Below are 18,827 nucleotides of genomic sequence, written 5' to 3'. Positions count from 1 at the left end.
GACAAAAAAGGCCACAGAAGGGCCCAGCAGTCTGAATCCAGATCGAAGCATACTATTCTTCACTTTATTTTTTTTCTCTAGTAAATGATATGTCTTATTTCACAACATGATGAATATGGAAATATGTATTGTATGATAACACACATACCACCTATAATCTCTGCCTCCATGATCACAAAATGTCAGAAAACAACTATTAAACATTCTTTCTACATTTAATCTGAAAAAAAAATAATAAAAATCAAGGAGTCCCTTTTAGTTATAATCAAAGTGTGGGGTCCAATCTCTGATTCTCAGACTGAAGCCTGGGAATCTTCTTCTCAGTATTCAAGTTCCTGGTAGGCTTAATCCTAGTATCAGTCACTGGCTGGGCCAGCATAGGTATAACGCTGATGGCTAGAGAGCCTGGTGCTGAGTGAGAACTCAGCCAGTTCCCGGAGATAGGGACAGAAGGAAGCAGATGGAAGAAATTCCTTCTATTACATGTATTTGGGTGTCTCCCTCTCATTTCTAGGACTTCATGTGTCTACGGTAACTGCCCAGTTTTTGGTGGGATGGAAAGTTAGCTTAGAATCCATTTGCAAAGGTTACAGGGTTTGGGAATATGGGATTAGAGTCAGAATTCTGATCAGTAAGAGAGAGCAAAGATGAGGGTTTTTGCTGGGGGCCCCAAAGAAGCAGGGGGCCACGGCTGTGGATCAGGACAACCATGTTGAAAGACAGAACGAGAACGAGCTGGGGGAGAGACTCGCCACTAGATGGCAGAAGAAGGTTATGGGCCACCGGGCCATGATACTTCCTTCACGTTATTTGCCTTTTCTGGGGCCCTGGCTCTCGGCCACACCTTCCTTTGCTTTCTTAAGAAACCTGAACTCGGAGCAAAAGTGAACCTATGTATAGAGAACCGTGCACGTGACGAGAAGATTCCAAGGCACTGTGCGCCGAAGGATCCTAGATTCAGAGCACACTCTTCCTCAGTAGACTCGCGAGATTGACTCGCGCTATTGACTCGTGATATTGACTAGCCATCACAAAGAAGCGGAGACTGGTGGTAGGATGGAGAGGGAGGAGAGGGAGGGAGCTAAATTGGATTGCCACCGAAAACTGTTTATTTATTCTTGTAATGCAATGCTTCCACATCCTGATTTCCTCCAACCTCCGCCACAGTGTTTACCCGTCAATGGTATTTGAGAGGCCACAAGGAATAGTGAATGGAGGCCTCGAAAGGGAGTGAGGAACACTTATTTGGGCTCAGATCCCACTGCAGACGCTCACTAGCTGTGTGACCATCTGCAAATCGCTGAACCTGTCTGAGCCCCAGTTTCCCTTTCTGCAAAAGGAAGAGAATATCTATAGCGCAAACCTTACAGGGCTTTTTAGGAGGCTAAGAGGAGATGATATAGGCTATGTACTTTCCAAGCTTTAAAGTCTTGTGTGAATGTTGGTTATTATCCCTCCCTTCCCCTTTCCATTCCTCCTGCCTTGGTGAGAAACGAAATTAACTAGATACATTCCTCTGCTGCCTGGAAGGGGAAAAGAAAAGCAAAAACATCACATATGAATATATTCCCGGTCTCTGTCTACACAGGGATAAAGACAAAGACTGGGTCTCTTATTTTTTTGATATGGGGAACTCCTAAATGAGGAAACTCCTTTACCAATACAGTATAGCACCTTCTTTGCAATTAAGCCTTTATTTTTTAAAGAAAAAATATTTTAATTTTCTTTGTTATTTCCCAATTACATGTAACATTTTTAAACAATATATATTTTTTAAATTTCAAGTTTCAAGGGCAACTAGGTAGCTCAGTGGATTGAGAGCCAGGCTCAGAGATAGTAGCTCCTGGGATCAACTATGGCCTCAGATACTTCTTAGCTGTGTGACCTTGGGCAAGTCACATTGCCTAGCCCTCACCACTCTTCTACCTTGGAGTCAATACACAATATTCATTCCAAGACAGAAGGTAAGGGCTTAAATTAAAAAAAAAAAAAATTTTTTTTGAGTTCCAAATTCTCTCCCTCTCTTCATTCTTTCCCCCTCCTTGATAAGGGAGGCAATTTGATTTTGATTATATATGCGGGGTCATCAAAACATTTCTGTATTAGCTATGTCTCTGCAACTTAGTTGTAAAGAATTGCCTGCAAGGCTGAGGAATTAAATAACTTGGTCAGTACAGAGCCAGTATTTGTCTGAGGCAGGACTTGAACCCAAGTGTGAAGTTGACTCTCTATCCATTATAATATACTCTCTCTCTCTGTATGCCTGCCTACACATTAAAATCCAAATGGGAAATTGAATCCATTACCTAGACATATGTAAACCAGATATTCACTCCTGCCTTCCTCACCATCTGGGTTGTACTAGCAAAGGGAGATTTTCCCTGCTTGGCTTATCCGGATCCCAGGCTGAGGTCGTTGTTGTCAGCTCATTTTGCACAAACATTTAGCTCTGAAGAAGTGTGTTCAGTGTGATCTATTTTTTCCCCTTCATTTGTCCCCGGTCGTATTTTTTAAAGGGTATTTTCTGTGAGGAGGGAAAATGTCAAGGATGGGGGACCAAGAGGAGGTAAGGCAGTGGGCCAAGGTGGAAAGGTCCTGGAGGGCTGAAGGAGGCCAGCACCAGTGGGAGAGGAAAAGAGAAAAATGGGCCAGAAAAGAAGCTGCCTCTGGGCATGGGAACTGAGAGAGCTGGCCTGCTCCTGCTCCCATCCCACTGGCAGTGTCGCTGATGGTGGCCCAGGCTCTCCCCAGGAGGCCCGCAGCTGGCAGTTAAAGGAGCTGGGGTGAGTGTTGTGCAAATCCTAACCCATGCCAGGTGGAGCTCTGCCTCTTTTTATGGTAGGCCAAGAGCAGCTGTTTCTTATTGCTTTCATCTGTGGGGGGTAAAGAGGTGGTGTCAGAGACACGGGGAATGGACTGCCATCTCCTCCTCTGAGACGAATCTGAATTAAAAAATTCTTTTTTTTTTCTCCATATCTTGAAATCACCTCGATTCCTGAATGTATCCCTTTACTCTCCTCTATCCAGCCAGCTATATACCTTATTGCAATGAAAAGAAAAAGTAGAGCGGGAGAAGCACTGTGGTACTGTGAAGGCAGGTTTGTAGGAAAACCCTAAGGACATGGATGGTCTATCAGGGAAGGATTAGATTCAATCTTATATATACTGGGTTTTTTTGTTTTTTTTTTGAAAGGTTAACTGACTATGGAGATGGTAAGTGACCTACTTTTATTGCATAGCAAGGTGGTATCAGGAGGGTGGCATGATGAGATTTGCTCTCTTGGGAAAATCACTTTGGTAGCAGAATGAAAAATGGACTGGAATGAGGAGGGACTTGGGATAATTTGAATGTTACAAGGGTAATGGGAGGATAATGTTGTCTTAAACAGGAACAGGGAAATTTGGAAAGGGGGAGGCTTGAAGGGAAAGACAATGAATTCAGTTTGGTACATGGTAAGTTTAAGATGTCTACTGGGCATCTAGTATGAGATGTCTAATAGGCAGCTGGGGATGGGATTGTAGGAGGTCATCTTCTACTTATCCAGCATAGAGATGGAGCTGCTGAGATTGTCAAGTAGAGTAGCATTGAAAAAGAAAAGAAGGGGGCACAGAAGAGAACACTGTGGCGCACCGAAAGTTAAAAGGTGTGCCCTGGATGAGGATCTAGCAAGTGAGACTGAGAAGGAGCAGTCTATAGGTAGGAGAACTGCCTCATTATTTTATTACTCTAAGAGCTCCATCACTGCTATGCATTACTAGAGAAAAGTCAGGAAATAATTAGAAGCAAGAGAACATTATAGACAGCAGCAGAAACAATGTTTGAAGAATAACTTGTACGTGTCCATCTCCAGAGAAAGAATAGATAAATAACAATGCGCAAGAAATATATATATTAATATGTATATAAATATATATATATATATATATACATATTATCTTTGTCAAATGATGCCTTCTCTAGTTCAGGGAGAGGAGGGAGAAAGGCAGGGAGAGAGGCAGGCTTGGGAACTTTAATGTAACAAAGAAACACATTTTAAAGAAAAGGAAAAAGAAATTGAATCAATTTCATACCTCTGGGCACAGCAATCATAAGGGTTTCAAATGTTTAGGATGGGGTCCAGAGACTGTTTCTTGATTGTTCTGTAGTACTTTGAACTGATTTGGCCATTTTGCTTAGTGGGATAGGGCATAGGTCTGGGGAGAAAGTGTGACCTTCATTGGAGGTCTTCAAGCACAGGCTGGGTGACCACATCTCAGGCTTTCTGTAGAGAGTATACCTTTTCAGGCATGGTTGCTGAGGTCCTTTTAAACTCTCAGACAATGATTTCTGCAATGCCCTGAAGTTTATGCTTATGATCTCTCAACAGGCTATGACTCTTCATGAGAAGTCAAACTTGGGAGTTGCCCAATGACAGCTTGAATCACAAGTGTCTGGGAAGCCATTTGACAGATGTTTGCCACTGGCACCAAGGATGTTTGGATGTCTATAATCTGCTTCTGGGAAGATTGTGCAAAGTAAAAGGGCTCTACTAAATGTAGGCCAATAACATCACCTTTAATGGGCAACAGAATCCTTAACAAAATAAGATTTCCAAGTTTCAACTCATAGCCTAGTACTTTATTTTTATTTTTTTTTAAATCCTTATCTTCTGCCTTATTGGTTCCAAGGCAGGAGAGTGGCAAGGGCTAGGCAATGGGTTAAGTGACTTGCTCAGGGTCACGTAGCTAGGAAGTGTCTGAGGCCAAATTTGTACCTAGGACTTCCCATCTCTAGGCCTGGCTCTCAATCCACTGAGCCACCCAGCTGCCCTCATGTTTATTTTTTTTAAGATATTTTATTTTCCAAATTATATGTAATAACATTTTTCTAACTATATTTTCTAAAGTTATAAGATCCAAATTGTCTCCCTTTCTTTTTTTCCCTACTTAGGGAGAGAGTAAGCAATTTGATCTTGGTTATACATGTATTATCATGCAAAAGATATTTCCATATTTTTCATTGTTATTAGAGAATAATCATATAAAACCAAACCCCCAAAATAAAAACACAAACTAATGTGAAAGATAGTATGCTTTGATCTGCATTCTGACTCCAACAGTTCCTTGTCAGAAGTCTTTCAGAATTGTCTTGGATCATTGTATTGCTGAGTAGCTAAGTCTTTGGAAGAAGGGAATTGATTATAGTACCATATTGCTGATACTGAGTACAATGTCATCTTGGTTCTGTTTATTTCACTCTGTTTCAATTCATGTAGGTCTTTCTAAGCCTTTTTCCCCTTGAAATCATCCTGTTCATTGTTATTTTTTTAAATAGCACAATAGTATTCATCACCATCATATACAAACTTTGTTCAGCCATTCCCCTATTGATGGATAGCCCTCCAAGTTCCAATTCTTTGTCACAACAAAAAGAGCTGCTAAATTTTGTGCAAGTAGGTCCTTTCTTCTTTTTATTGGATCTCTTTGGGACATAGCCCTAGTGTGGTATTATAGTGTGGTATGTAATTTTATATCCCTTTGAGCATAGTTCCAAATAGCCCTCCAGACTAGTTGAATCAGTTTACAACTCTACCAACTATGCATGAGTGTCTTAATTTCACCACATCCCCTCCAACATTTATCACTTCTCTTTACTGTCATATTGATCAGTCTGATAGGTATGAGGTGGTACCACAGAGTTATTTTAATTTTTGCATTTCCCTAATCAAGAGTGATTTTTTGGATATGATTATTGATAACTTTGATTTCTTTATCTGAAAACTGATTATTCATATACTTTGACCATTAATCAATTGGGGAATGGCATGTATTCTTACAAATTTGACTTAGTTCTCTACAAATCTGAGAAATGAGACCTTTATCAGAGAAATTTGTTGTAAAATGTTTTCCCAGTTTATTGTTTCCCATCTAATTTTGGTTACATTGGTTTTGTTTGTACAAAACCTTTTAAATTTAATATAGTCAAAATTATTTTACACCTTATAATGTACTCTACTTCTTATCTGGTTATGAATTCTTCCCTTCTCCATAGATCTGAATATATTCTATATTCTAACTATTTACTGATGGTGTTGCTCTTTTTGTCTAAATCATATACCCATATTGATCTTGTCTTGGTATAGGGTGTGAGCTATTGGTCTATACCTAGTTTCTGCATTACTGTTTTCCAGTTTTCCCAGTAGTTTTTGTTAATAAGTCAGTTCTTATCTATCCCTAAAACTGGGTTCTTTAAGTTTATCAAACACTAGATTGCTAAGGTCATTTACTCTTTAGATTGTATATCTAATCTATTCCATTGATTTGCTACTCTATTTCTTAGCCAGTACCAGATTGTTTTGATGATTACTGCTTTATAGTACAGTTTGAGATCTGGTAGTGCTAGGCATGGCTTACTTCTTAAAGGAAAATAATAGCACAGGTAAAGAATAGGGTTTGACACGTAGTGCAAAAAGATCCTGTAATATGCCAAAAGATGTGGAAAAAGTGAAAAGAGTGAGATGGAGTTAAGGAAGGGTTCAAGGAGAAGGTGATCTTTGGGCCAGGTTTAGAGGGAGAGGGAGGGATAAGGATGGATAGATTGGAAGAAGGGAGTCATTTTAAGTAGAATTGTTAGTGAAGTGGAATCTATATTGGGAGATTATTTAAATTCAAGTAAAATTTGGAAATAATGTAAGTGACTTTCAGTGCATATTGGGCAATGTATTGTGGCAAATGCTGGGAGAAATATGAAAATAGGTGATACAATGCACACAAAATACAATGCATACATAGATAATTCTAGTATAGATTCAGACAAGATCAGCATGGAATGGAATATAATAACATTCTTAAGTACTTACTATGGGACAAGGCAGAGAGGTACCAAAAAAAGTTTCTTCAGAAGGTCAGAAAAAGGAAAGACCATTTTTAAAACTTGGGACATCAAGGAGAAAGTGGCATTTGAGGATGAAGAATGGCTACAATCCAATAGGCAGAGTTGGCAGTGGGGAGCTCCAGGTTAAGGGAATGAGTGTGTACTCAGGCTTCTTTGGAGTAGAACTCATAACACCCAAGGCTGAAAAGCAGGGTTGGACTCTGGCTTTGGAGAGCTTTGAAAACCAGGTTAAAGAATTTGAATTTTAGAATCACTGATTAAGAAATTGAAGAGGCCTCAAAAACTGTCTAATCCAAACCCTTCATTTATAGTTCAAGAAATGGAGGTCCAAGAAGTAAAGTGACCTCCTTAAGGTAATGCAGGCAAGAATCAGAGGAAGTATTTGAACCCGAGATCTCTGCTCTGAGTTGAATCTTTACTTTATCTGAGTCAGTGCTTGTTCCTCCTTTTTATATGGCAATCAACAGGGAACCTCTAAAGGGCTTAAGTAGATGTATAATTTGATCAAATCTAGTCATAGGATAAGGATTGGGACTAGACCTATGGTTTCATTGGCACAGGAAACCACAGGTAAAGATATCTCTACACCAGTGCAGATTGGCACCTTTTCTGTACCTATTTTTAGTCTTAGAGGACTGCCTGGAATACAGAGACGTTAAAGGACCTGCAGAGTCAAACAGCTAATATATCAGAAGTGAAACTTGAACTCGAGATTTCCTAGCTAGAATGAGGAAGATTAAACTGAGAGAAGTGTGAAGGACAGCTTAGAAAGGAAGAAAGTAGAATTAGGGGGACCATTGAGGAAGCTATTGGAGTGGAGGTAAGAATAATAGTAATAACTAGCATTTATAGAGTGCTGAAGATTTGCAAAGTGCTTTACACACAAGTTTGAGCATGGCATTCCCCCATTCAATAAACTCCAGGTGCAAAATTACCAAATGCTCAGTTTGGCATTCAAAGCCCCTTTTAACCAAACTCCCACCTACCTTAATCTTCTCACATATATACTTCCCAATAAGGACTTTTCCATCCAGTGACACTGGCCTCCTGGCTGTTCTTTGAATGAGGCACTCCATTTTTCAGTTTTTTTTTTTTATCTTACTCTCTCCCATGCCCAGAATGCTTTGCCTCCTCTACTCTTAAGTAATGACCTTACAAGCTTTAAGTCTCAACTAAGTCCCGATTTCTCTTAATTCCAGCACATTCCTGTTTAGATTGCTCTTTACTTGCATGTTGTCTTCCTCATTTGATTGTAAGCTCCTTGAGAGCAGGCACTACCTTTTCCCTCTTTCTGTATTCCCAGCCCATACCTTAATGTTGTGGTGCTTGCCCTTTGTTTCCGAAGAGAAGCAATGTGCTGACTTGGGAATGAATTAGATTTAAGGGAGGCAGAGAGGCACAAAGGCTTCATTCAGATTCTCTCTTCCAGTTGCCTGGACGTCCAGTAGCAAGACAAAAGTCAGGACAGCTGGAGAGGGCCCGAGATGTAGTGGATGACTCTGGCCTTTTCAATGACTGACCAAGCTCAAGGCATTCCATAGCTCTTGCTTCAGCTACCTTCATCGCCACTGGAATAAAAGGCACTTAGTAAATGTTTATATGAATTTACAAAAACATCTCATTTTATTCTCACAACAACCCTTGGGAGGTGAGTGCTATTATTATCCTCACTTTGTCAGTCATATCTGACTTTCTGTGACTCTTTTTTTGGCAAAAATACTGGGATGGTTTGCCATTTTCTCCTCCAGATCAGTTTTATAGTTGAAGAAACGGAGACAAACAGGATTAAATGACTTACCCAGGGTCACACAGCTAGTAAGAACCCAAAGCTGTTTGCATGCATAATTGTCTTGCTGTTTGGATCTCCAGTGATACTTTACTTATTATTTTTAGGAAGCCTTTTATTGAAGTTTTCCTTAGAGGGGATTGTGGGAGATTCCACTGTCCCACTAAATAATTTGTTATTCTTCTTGAAAGCATTCTGTTACTTAATACCAAATAAAGAGAAAGATTTAATTGAAAAGGAAATAAAGTATTATATGCTAAATCGTATATACTGGAAAGGACAATCTTAGGCCATTATTAAATCATCATACCTAATTGGGAATACTTTCTACATTTTACATATTTGGAACATCTTCTTCCTGAAGAATGGGAACTATGGCAGAATTTGGATATTGTTTGATTCCCTTCCTATTTTGGACCCTACTGCTAGCTGTACACTAACTGATTAACATATGTTTCTATGTTCATTGGCATTGCACCAGCATCCAAGAAAATCTTTCCACTTTAAATTGAATCAGAAACATAGAATGAAGCCAAATTTGAACTCAGGAAGATGAGCCTTCCTGACTCCAGGCCTTGAACGCTATCTGCTGTACCACCTAGTTAGTTGGCTCCACTTTACAAATGAGAAGACCAAGGCAGAAATGATGAAATGATTTGCCTGAGGCCACACATCTAGTAAGTATCTGAGGCTAGATTTGAACTCTTTCTCCTTGATTTCAAGGCCAGAATTCTAGTTAGCCACTGCACCAACTAGTGACTTGAAAGGAGAGCCTGAACTGAGATACTGTCAATGAGAGAAGGAGATGGTTACAAGAGATATTTCAGAGCCAAAATCAAAAGGATTTGGGCAACTGATTGCATATGGCAAGTGAGGAAGAGGGAGGCGTCAGAGAGAATATAGGTTTAGAGCATGGATGACAAGGGAGGTAGCAGGGGCATTGAAAGAAATTAAGGAGTCAGGAAGAAGAGCAGGGGTTTGGGGAAAAAGAGAATGAATTTGATTTTGGACACACTGAGCTTAAGGTTTGGGTGGGACATTCAAATGTCCATTAAGAAGTGGGAAATGTGGCTCTAGGGTTCTAGGAAGGGACATATATTTGGGAAGTCATAGCTAAAAAATAAGTGGATAATGTATAGAAGAGGAGAGTTGGGGGTGGAAATAATGTACTGAAGATAGAACCTTTTGGAACTGTGAAATTCCAGTTAGAGGGACAGAAAAAAGAAAGAGGAAGAGGGCAGTTGGGTGACTTAGTGGATTGAGAGCCAAATCCAGAGATGGGAGGTCCTGAGTTCAAATCTGACCTCAGATACTTCCTAGCTGTGTGACCCTGAGCAACTCACTTAATCCCCACTGCCTGGTCCTTAACACTCTTCTGCCTTGGAACTACTACACACTATTAATTCTAAGAAATTCTGTTCTAAGAAATTAATTCTAAGAAGGTAAGGTTTTTAAAAAAAGAAAAAGGAGGGGGAGCTGTAGATGGGCACAGACAACTAATAAGGCTTGTTTGGGGAGGAGGGGGGTTTGAGTGATGGTCTTTTATTTATTTTTGGAGGAGGGAGAGAAATGGAGAAAGGATATCTCAACCACCAACTATCATGGAGGATTAGGAGACTAGGAAGCTGTAGCCTAGAGAGGATGTAAAAGTATTTAGTCAGGGAATAAGCATCTATGAAATACCTACTATGTGCTAGGCATTGTGCTAAGTGCTGGGGAGGGGAATAAAGGCAAAATAAGGTCCCTGCCCTCGAGGACCTCACAATCTAACTGAGGAGGCAACATGCAAACAACTATATAGACACAAATTATATACAGGATAAGTAAGAGAGGGAAGCTAGGTGGCATAGTGGATAGAGTGCCAGGCCTGCAGTCAGGAAGACCTGAGTTCAAATCTTGCCCCAGATACATTAGTTGGGTGACCCTGAGCAAGTCACTTTAACCCCATTTACTTCAGATCCCTCATCTATAAAACGGGGAAACAGCAAACAACTCCTGTATCTTTGCCAAGAAAACTTCAAATGGGGTCATGAATTTGGACACAACTGAAAATGACTGAACAACAAAAAAATAGGGTCCTGGAAGAGTTGTTTACTCTTGATGTGTATGATGACTGAATGAATGAATAACCACAAATAAGAGAAAATGGGAAAGGCTTTCTGTAAAAGGTGAGATTTTAGATGGGACTTGAAGGAAGCCACAGAAACCAATGGCGGAGATAAGGGGAGTATTCCAGGCATGAGGGAAAGTCAGAGAAAATGCCCACTGCCAAGAGATGGAATACTTTTCCTGAGAAAAAGCCAGGAGACTGGTGGCACTTGATCAAAGAGTGCATGGGAAGAGTGTAAGGTGTAAGAAGACTGGAAAAGCAGGGAGTGGAGAGCAAGATGATGAAGGGCTTTGAATAACACCAGAGGATTTTGTATTGGTGACAGGAGGGCTCCTGGAATTTATTGAGTAAGAGAGTGATGTGTTCAGACCTACCCTTTAGGAGCTGTCAAGAACACCTCACTTAAAGAGAGCTGTTGAGAGCACTTTCAATAAGCCTTGGCAATAGACAGGATGTTAGAGGTGAGAGATAGTGAAAAGTTAAGGATGACAATTAGATTGTGAGGGGCTACTGGAAGGATGGTGTTGCCTTTGACAGTGACAAGTTTGAAAGGGGGGAGGTTTGGGGAGGAAAAACTGTAAATTCAGATTTGTTAACTCATGTTGAGTTTTAAATGTCTAATAGGTAGTTAGAGATGTGAGACTGGAGGTCAGCTGAGAGAGTAAGGCTGGATAAAGTAGATTGAATAATCAGCAGAATAGAGTTCATTGAACCCATGGTAGTTTATGAGATGAAGTAGTATAAGCAAATGACTGTGTGAGACATCAAGAAACAATAAAACAAAGTTAAATGAATGAAAAAAAAAATAGAAGAAAATGTGAAATATCTCATTTGGAAAACAATTGACATGGAGATGAAGTAATATGAAAGAAGGCTCCAGAGAGAACCCTGTAAAAGGTACATGGATAGTGAGTGAGGCCTGGATGAAGATCTAGCAAAGGAGATCCAGAAGGAGCAGTCTGAAATAGGCAGTAAGAAAACCAGGAGAAAACAGAGTCTTGAAAGCCTAGAGAGAAGAAATCATTAAGGGGAAAGAGGGCGATTGTGATCAGTAGTGTCAAAGGCTACATCAAGAAGGATGAGGGCTGAGAAAAAGGCCACTGGATTTGACCTTTAAGAGATTTTGCCTGAAGAGACAGAACAGTTAGGTGGAAGCCTTGTTCTATGACTGGCTTTAATCCAATCATGGTCCCTAATGTGAATTTAAAAATCTCCATCTTGCTTGGTCTAGCACCCAGGATTGTGCACACTCACACTACATGGGCATGTGCTAGTCAATGGCAAATCAGAAATAACTAACTGCCCACCTGGGCTGTCCTAAGCCAAGCTTGAGCCACCACTGGCACTTGTGAGGCACAGGAAGTGACGTAGAAAGCAGCCTCTGGAATTTGCTCACTTCCTGTTGACAGAGCTAGAGGGGAGTTGGTGCTAGTAGCTTGAGCAGGGAGGAGGCCTGCAGACAGCTTCCCTTCAGGTCGGTCATGTGAGCCAAGGACTGATTTCTTCTCTACCTTGGCCCTTTGGGCCTGATCTCCCTCTGGCTTGGCCAGAGGTTGAGTAACCCCTTTCTCTTTTCTCCTCTCTCCTTCTCTCCCTCTCCTTTTTCTTACTCCCAATTGTGATTAAACCACCATAAATTCCATTCTGACTTGAGTGTTTCATTTTAGGAATTTCATAAGTAAATTCCTTGGTGGCCATAGTTTTAATATTATAACAATCTTCAAAGGTGATATTTTCACTACAACAATTGGCGACCACGAAGGGATGCATGGCTACTGACTGTGTAAATGCATCATTACTTAGATTATTTTGATTGGGCCCTGATTCAAGGACCTGTTATAGATTTATTTTTCTTTTTACTTGGAATTTTACACATAAGACTTTGATAGTCTATATTTTCATCCAGTATTTTCTTTTTTTATTTGGATTTTTTCTGATGTCTTTTTAATTTCTCTTACCAATTGGTTCATATATCTCATACCTCAGCCATGCAGCAGTTACTGGTTTTGTTCTTTTTTTTATCTTATCCTCAAATTATTGTAATCTTTAAATAGATCATGTTTTTATGATCCTTTGGGGAAGTCCTTCTTCCCAGAGGATCAAATGGGGGAAATGTAAAATTGAGATTTGAACTCTGGACTCCATTCCCCAGGAGTCCTTGCTAGCTCCCAGAGTGCTTTGTAATCTCACTGAATTCTCAAATGGGCCAAGAGCAAAATGATTATTTAGAGGGTCTCCACCCACGGAGGTCGGTTTCTCTTCCTGGCTCTGCTGGCAAACAGACGCGTCTCATGATGTGAGTGAAATTTGGGTGGGCCTCATGGCCCACCCAGCATGTGCTTCTCTTGTTTGTATTTTCTTTAATCCTCAACCTTTAATAAACCTCAAAAAAAGATAATACTCCTTGCAGAGAGAAACTAATTTCTTCCTGCCTCAGTTTCCCTAAATTTTAACTGTTACACTAAGAGGGGAAAATAATAAGTGAGCTCTAGCTCAAACAAGCACCTGGCTATCGATGTCTGCATTTATCTCAGGTGTTCATATTGGGGCTTAAAGGCAATGGCAAGTTAGCTCCCTCTCCAGAGTTTTGTCCCTACTTGGCTGGGTGAACAAGCCTCTAAGCTGAAGTTCCCTAAGATTGTGGCTGCTGGAGAGGCAGAAGAAGATTGAATAAGAACAATGACTTGGTGACCAGAAGCTTCAGGTTCAGAGTACAGGATCAGGGTACAGGTTCAGAGAACTACTAAAAAGATAGGAAGCCTTCCAAATAGTATTTTCTCCAAAGCATGCTGGTATAAAGGGGGCAAAATAACACCCAGTGGTGCCTATGATAAATCAAAATTGTAGAACCTTAGCAGTTGGCCTCCTCATCTATCTCCTGTCTAGCCACTCTCCTCAGCATGGGGGTGACCTCTGATAGCTAAAAGCTCTGGCCCCAAGACTATATAGAAGAAGTGAAACTGCCAGATTATTTCCTGAGGAAGGTGCAGAGAGGGTAGAGAGAGAGATTTCAGGTGCCCAAGGATTAATGCTGATTTATATACCCCATGGTTCTCCTACCCATATGCATTTTGAAGTAGCAAAAGGGGAGGGTGGGAAGGTAGATCAGGAGCCCATTAACAGATTTCTTAGAAGTTCTGATCCAGACTCTGATATCAGGCAAATGGTTTTAATTTGGTAGGAAGAGATTGAGTGCCATGATCTCAGGGGCCATATGGAAGAGAGTCTTTAAAGACATGTTTCTGATCCTAGAGTTCTAAATAGGAAATTCACATAACACTGTTCCAGGCAAGCCCCAGAGAGTAGGAGAGAAGGGGTTTCTGAGTCATTTTTTGTGCCTACCAAATTAGATCCACAAAGCATTCTGTTCTCTAGAAACCAAACACCCTTTTCTGATCCACCTTTCTTGGGGAACAGGGCCCACAGGGTGGCTCAGAGGAAAGATGAAAGATGGTGCAGAGAATGAATCACTAAGTGTTGACTGCTGGCCCCACATTTGATCAGGATGCATGAGTTCAGGATACTCTATTTGACCTTCTTCCTCAATCATCCAACCCCCTTTTGAATCCTTTCCTTAACCAGATTTCCAATTATTAACCTTCCAAGTCAATGGTCCACCTCCAGACTCCGAGTGGTTTCATTCCTTCATTCTACCTCCCTACTGTTCCCAACTGACCTGAGCTGAAGCTGTCCTTAGCCACCTCTTCCCTGGAGGAAGATAGGATCTGGCTGCTCTTCTTCTGTCTTCTCTTTTCATATTACTTTACCTGTTTTGATCAGAAGTTTGGGCCAGAGGACCAAAAAAAAAAAAAAAAACCCAAAAAACCCAAAGAAGATTCCTAGTCCAAAAAACCAGTGGATTCTTTTCTATCCAAACCCACCACTTAAGGACTGGGTAAGGAGAGGGGTCCTGGGCTGATCTAGTCTGAGTAAGGAGAATGGCCTGAATAAAGAGAGGAAAGCAGGAAAGAGAAGACTTTGGTGCTGAGACTTTGGGGAGGAGAATGTAGGTATTTCAGGGGAAGGGGATACGATTTCTTTCTTTTCCCTCCAAATCCCCCTTTCTTTTTTCCCCCCTACAGGAAAGACACTTCTGGTCAGGATTCTGGTCCTTCCAGCCACTCCTGGTACCAGCTGTGACCTTCCTCTCCTTCACATCCTCTTCAGTCAAAAGTTTCCATGCTTTGCACACGGACTATCCTGAGGCTACATTCTCTACAGGTTTTCATGGCTACTTCAGTGTGTCTTGACTGTCCTATGTTAAAGGAAGGAGAAAGGTGAGGCACCGCCTGAGGGTCCACTATGTGCTTCACACCACTGGACAAGAGTTTCCACCACCCGAAAGGATTCTGACAGCTTTTGTGAAGACTTCTGTGAGTATTGCACCATCAGCCAAGATGCCTTTCCTCTTACCACCTGTAAAAGCATAAAAAACGGGGATCTACCCACCACCTGCCAATACAATGAAACCACTTCCATGCAAAGACTCTACCCACTTTGTTCCAGAAAATACAATGCTGACCTCATATATATCATTGGCCTCCTCTAAAGGTAGAACTGGGAGGGACCCAAGTGTTAGGGGAAACCTAGGCTCAGATCCCTGGCAAAACAATGGTCAGGCTGTTGTTCCCTGCTTGTGGAGTATAAGTCTTCCCCCTGCCCTCTGCACCCCTCCTATGACAACAAAGCAGGCCAAGCCAGTTTCCAGGAAACCAGATCATTCCTCAGAGTTTCCAAGGGCCCCAGACCACTCCCCACTGTCTGTATATAAAGATTATAACAGTTACCCCATAGACCATCAGGAAATTGACCATTACTCTTTGGGCAAGTCCAAGCCTGTGCCCCCAGCCGATCTTCTAACCCAGAGATATAGCCCCTCACCCTCTTTAAGAGTACAGAATCTTCCCTTCCCTTCCCCCCTTTTCTTATGAAGCTAACTCCATCCAGTTGGCAGAGGCTGGCTGTTCACTTGGCCGGATCCTGAAAACTGGCAAGAGGCCCAGAGCCATGGCCAGCACCATGACAACAGCTGGCCGGCCTCTCTTCCCCCCCAGCCCCCACCTTCTATCCCCACTACTTCTTTCTCTGCTCAGCTTCCTCCAAAGAGTATCTTTGTTTGCTAGACACTGGCAATCCAGTCTCTGAAGCACCCAGCCCCCTCAAACTCATCCTGGGGTCACAGATCCCCTTCCCATTCCATCTTTCTTACCTCTTTAACCACACAAACCACAATTCCCAGGCTCTTCCTTTCTTTCTAGTTATTAGGCTTCCTTTTATATATAATCTGCTCTTTTCTTTCTCTGGATCCCTTAACCGACTCTCTATTTGTGAGTTTGGGTAGGATAGAGTAAGAGGAAGTCTTTTAAACCATGGACCAGCCTGCTTTATTTATCTGGATATATATTGAAATCTTGGGAAGGGGTACGAGAGAATTGAGAGGGATGGGAGTGTTGGGGTAGCTACAGATCTGGGAGCCTTCAGAACTTCAAATTCAACAAACTCCTTTCCTTCCTCTCTAGGTCCTTCATTTCCCCCTCTGCTCGGTCTCCTCTTCTTTCCTCTCCCTTGGGATTCTTTCTTTTCCCCTCAGAAGGTCCCTCAAACAACCTCTCTTCTACATTGACTCCAGTAGATCTGTGGTTAATGGGACAGGGAGCAGAAGAGTAAGGAAGGCAATGTTAGCTGTATGATCATGAGTAAATGGCTTAATTTCTATGAGCCTCAATTCTCTCATCTGAAAAATGACCGTAATTCCTCTAGCATCCACCAAAAAAATGGTTTTCAATGAGAGAGAATATATGTAAAGCACTTTGTAGATATTGAAGTGCTATGTAGGTGCCAGTTACTTGATTTGTATATAAAATTAGTCTGGTAGTGGTGTAGTAGTAGAGAGTTGGGATAAACTATTAAAAGGCTATTATAAAGTACAGGCAGAGACTATTAAGGGCCTATCCTAAGATAATAAATGGAAGACAGCCAGGTAGCTCAGGGGATAGAGAGCCAAGCCTGGAATAGGGAGGATGTAGGTTTAAATGTGGCCTCAGATACTTCCTAGCTGTGTGACCCTGGGCAAGTCACTTAACCTCAGTTGCCTGGCCCTTAATATTCTGCCTTAGAACCAATACTTAGTATTGATTTTAAGTTAAAAGGTAAGAGTTTTTTTAAAGAAGATGTTTGTGGGAATGATAAAGGGAATTTGGGAGAGATGTCAGTAATAGAAATGGCAGGAGTTAATTTATGGATGTGAAGGAAGAGGGCAAAAATAATTGTTGGAGGCTAGATGAATGCCAGGGCCTGATAATTTGATTATCTCTTATCCCCTCTAGAGCTGTCTCTCCAAATTACAATTAGTAGAGGCATGTGAAATCTAATCCAATCAATCAATGAATATTAATATTTGAATATATGCTAGGCACACTGATAAAAACAACTCGCATTCATATAGTGTTTTATTTTACATAGTTTCATTTGATGTTCATAGCCATCCTGTGAATTATTGGAGATACAGAGGATTGGACCTGTGATTTTGTTGGAATAGGGAGCCTCCAGATGAGGAATCTTCTTCTGCTGATTTAGGTTGTCACATTCTCTGACTCTTAAAAGAGTCCTAGAGTTTTTTAGAGCACTGAAAAGTTGTGACTGGAGTCACAGCCAATATATGTTGGAGGAAGAACTTGTTATCAGATCTCTGTGTGACTCCTCCTTTGCCAGCTTTCCATCCACTACTCCATGGCTATAGTTAAGATTTAGACTTTATTATGTTATTAGTACCATTTTATTAAGAGAAAAATGAGGCCCTTGGAGATTGCTACCTGTCCAAAGTCATAACAGAACTTGAGGGTGGGACTAGAACCCAAGACTTTTTGTTCTAAGTGTAATGAGGGCCATCCTCTTGGGAATGCAGGAAGTTTCCTCTCTTTAATCTTGCTGATCTCATATACTGACTCAACCCTTGGGTGTGTTGGAGATGGCTCACCCTTGTATAGGATTCAAAGATGAAGTGTGTAGGCACTGAAATAACAAAGCAATCCCCTCACTGACTGATTAGTCAGGAGTCTATGAAAAGCTTTGACTCTCTCATATGGCAGGTACTGTTCTCTTTTAACACGTTAGGTGGTCTAGAGGTCCAGAAGTCCTGAGATGAGGGGGTTGAAGAAAGCTTCTAGATAGAAGACAGTTTCTTGCAAAATCTTTGTGAAGAAAGTACTTGTCTCATACCTGGTTTATGTTGTACATCAAGTACCTTTCTGCTCCCCCCTTTTAGAAGACCACAGACAAGAAGCTAAGCTCTAAATCATTTGTCCCCAGTGGATGTCCATCAATTGAGGAATGGCTAAACAAGTTGTTCTATATGGTTGTAATAGAATACTATGTACCATAATAAATGACAAACCTGATGAGTTCAGAAAAACTTGGAAAGACTTAGATGAACTTATGCAAAGTGAAGTGAACAGAACCAGGAGAACACAGCATACAACAGAAATATTGTACAATGATCAACTGTGAAGGACTAAACTATTATCAGCCAAACAAGGTTTCAAAATAACCCCAAGGGACTCAATGAAAAACGCTGTCTGCAACCAAAGAAGGCACTGTTGGAGTCTGATTGTAGAGCAAAGCATGCCATGTTTCACTTTATTTCCTTCATGAGTTTTTTCTTGTATGTACAGTATGTATCTTCTTTCACAGCATGAAAAATATGGAAATAAATATTACATGACATCCTGAGTATAACCTGTATCAGACTATTTATTTACTGGCTAGGGGAGGCTGAAGGGGAGGGAGGAAGTCTGAATCACAAAATGTCAGATGACATATGTTTTTTTTTTCTACATGTATTTGAAAAAAATTTTTTTAAAAGTTAAAATTTTTTTTTGTCTTTATCAGGATGGGCATTTATTGAGCTAAAGAGAATGGGAAAAGGAAGCATAGCTCCCTCTCATTAGAAGCCAGGCTCTCTTCACTGTTTCTTTCAGTAACGGTGGGATCTTCTGTTTCAAATGCAGAGTACTCCCTAATTGGGGGTAAGGCATCACAATGTAATCTCTGTGAAAAAA

General features: G+C 41.0%; 1 long non-coding RNA gene across 3 annotated transcripts; it reads left to right on the top strand.

The window, feature by feature from the left end:
- Window positions 1-1,785: 1,785 nt before the first annotated feature.
- On the top strand, window positions 1,786-18,502 carry LOC103103877 (uncharacterized). 3 transcript variants are annotated; one of them, XR_008914837.1, is made up of 3 exons: window positions 1,786-3,213; window positions 4,368-8,522; window positions 14,853-18,502. It is a non-coding gene; the product is annotated as an uncharacterized LOC103103877 (long non-coding RNA). The 3 variants fall into 3 exon arrangements; XR_008914838.1 differs by having other exon boundaries at window positions 1,786-4,535; window positions 8,304-8,522; XR_008914836.1 differs by having other exon boundaries at window positions 1,846-8,522; window positions 14,853-15,143; window positions 17,884-18,502.
- Window positions 18,503-18,827: the final 325 nt, after the last annotated feature.

Source organism: Monodelphis domestica, chromosome 1 (assembly GCF_027887165.1).
Source record: "Monodelphis domestica isolate mMonDom1 chromosome 1, mMonDom1.pri, whole genome shotgun sequence".
Lineage (NCBI taxonomy): Eukaryota > Metazoa > Chordata > Mammalia > Didelphimorphia > Didelphidae > Monodelphis > Monodelphis domestica.
This window is presented reverse-complemented; position numbering and strand designations above follow the sequence as displayed.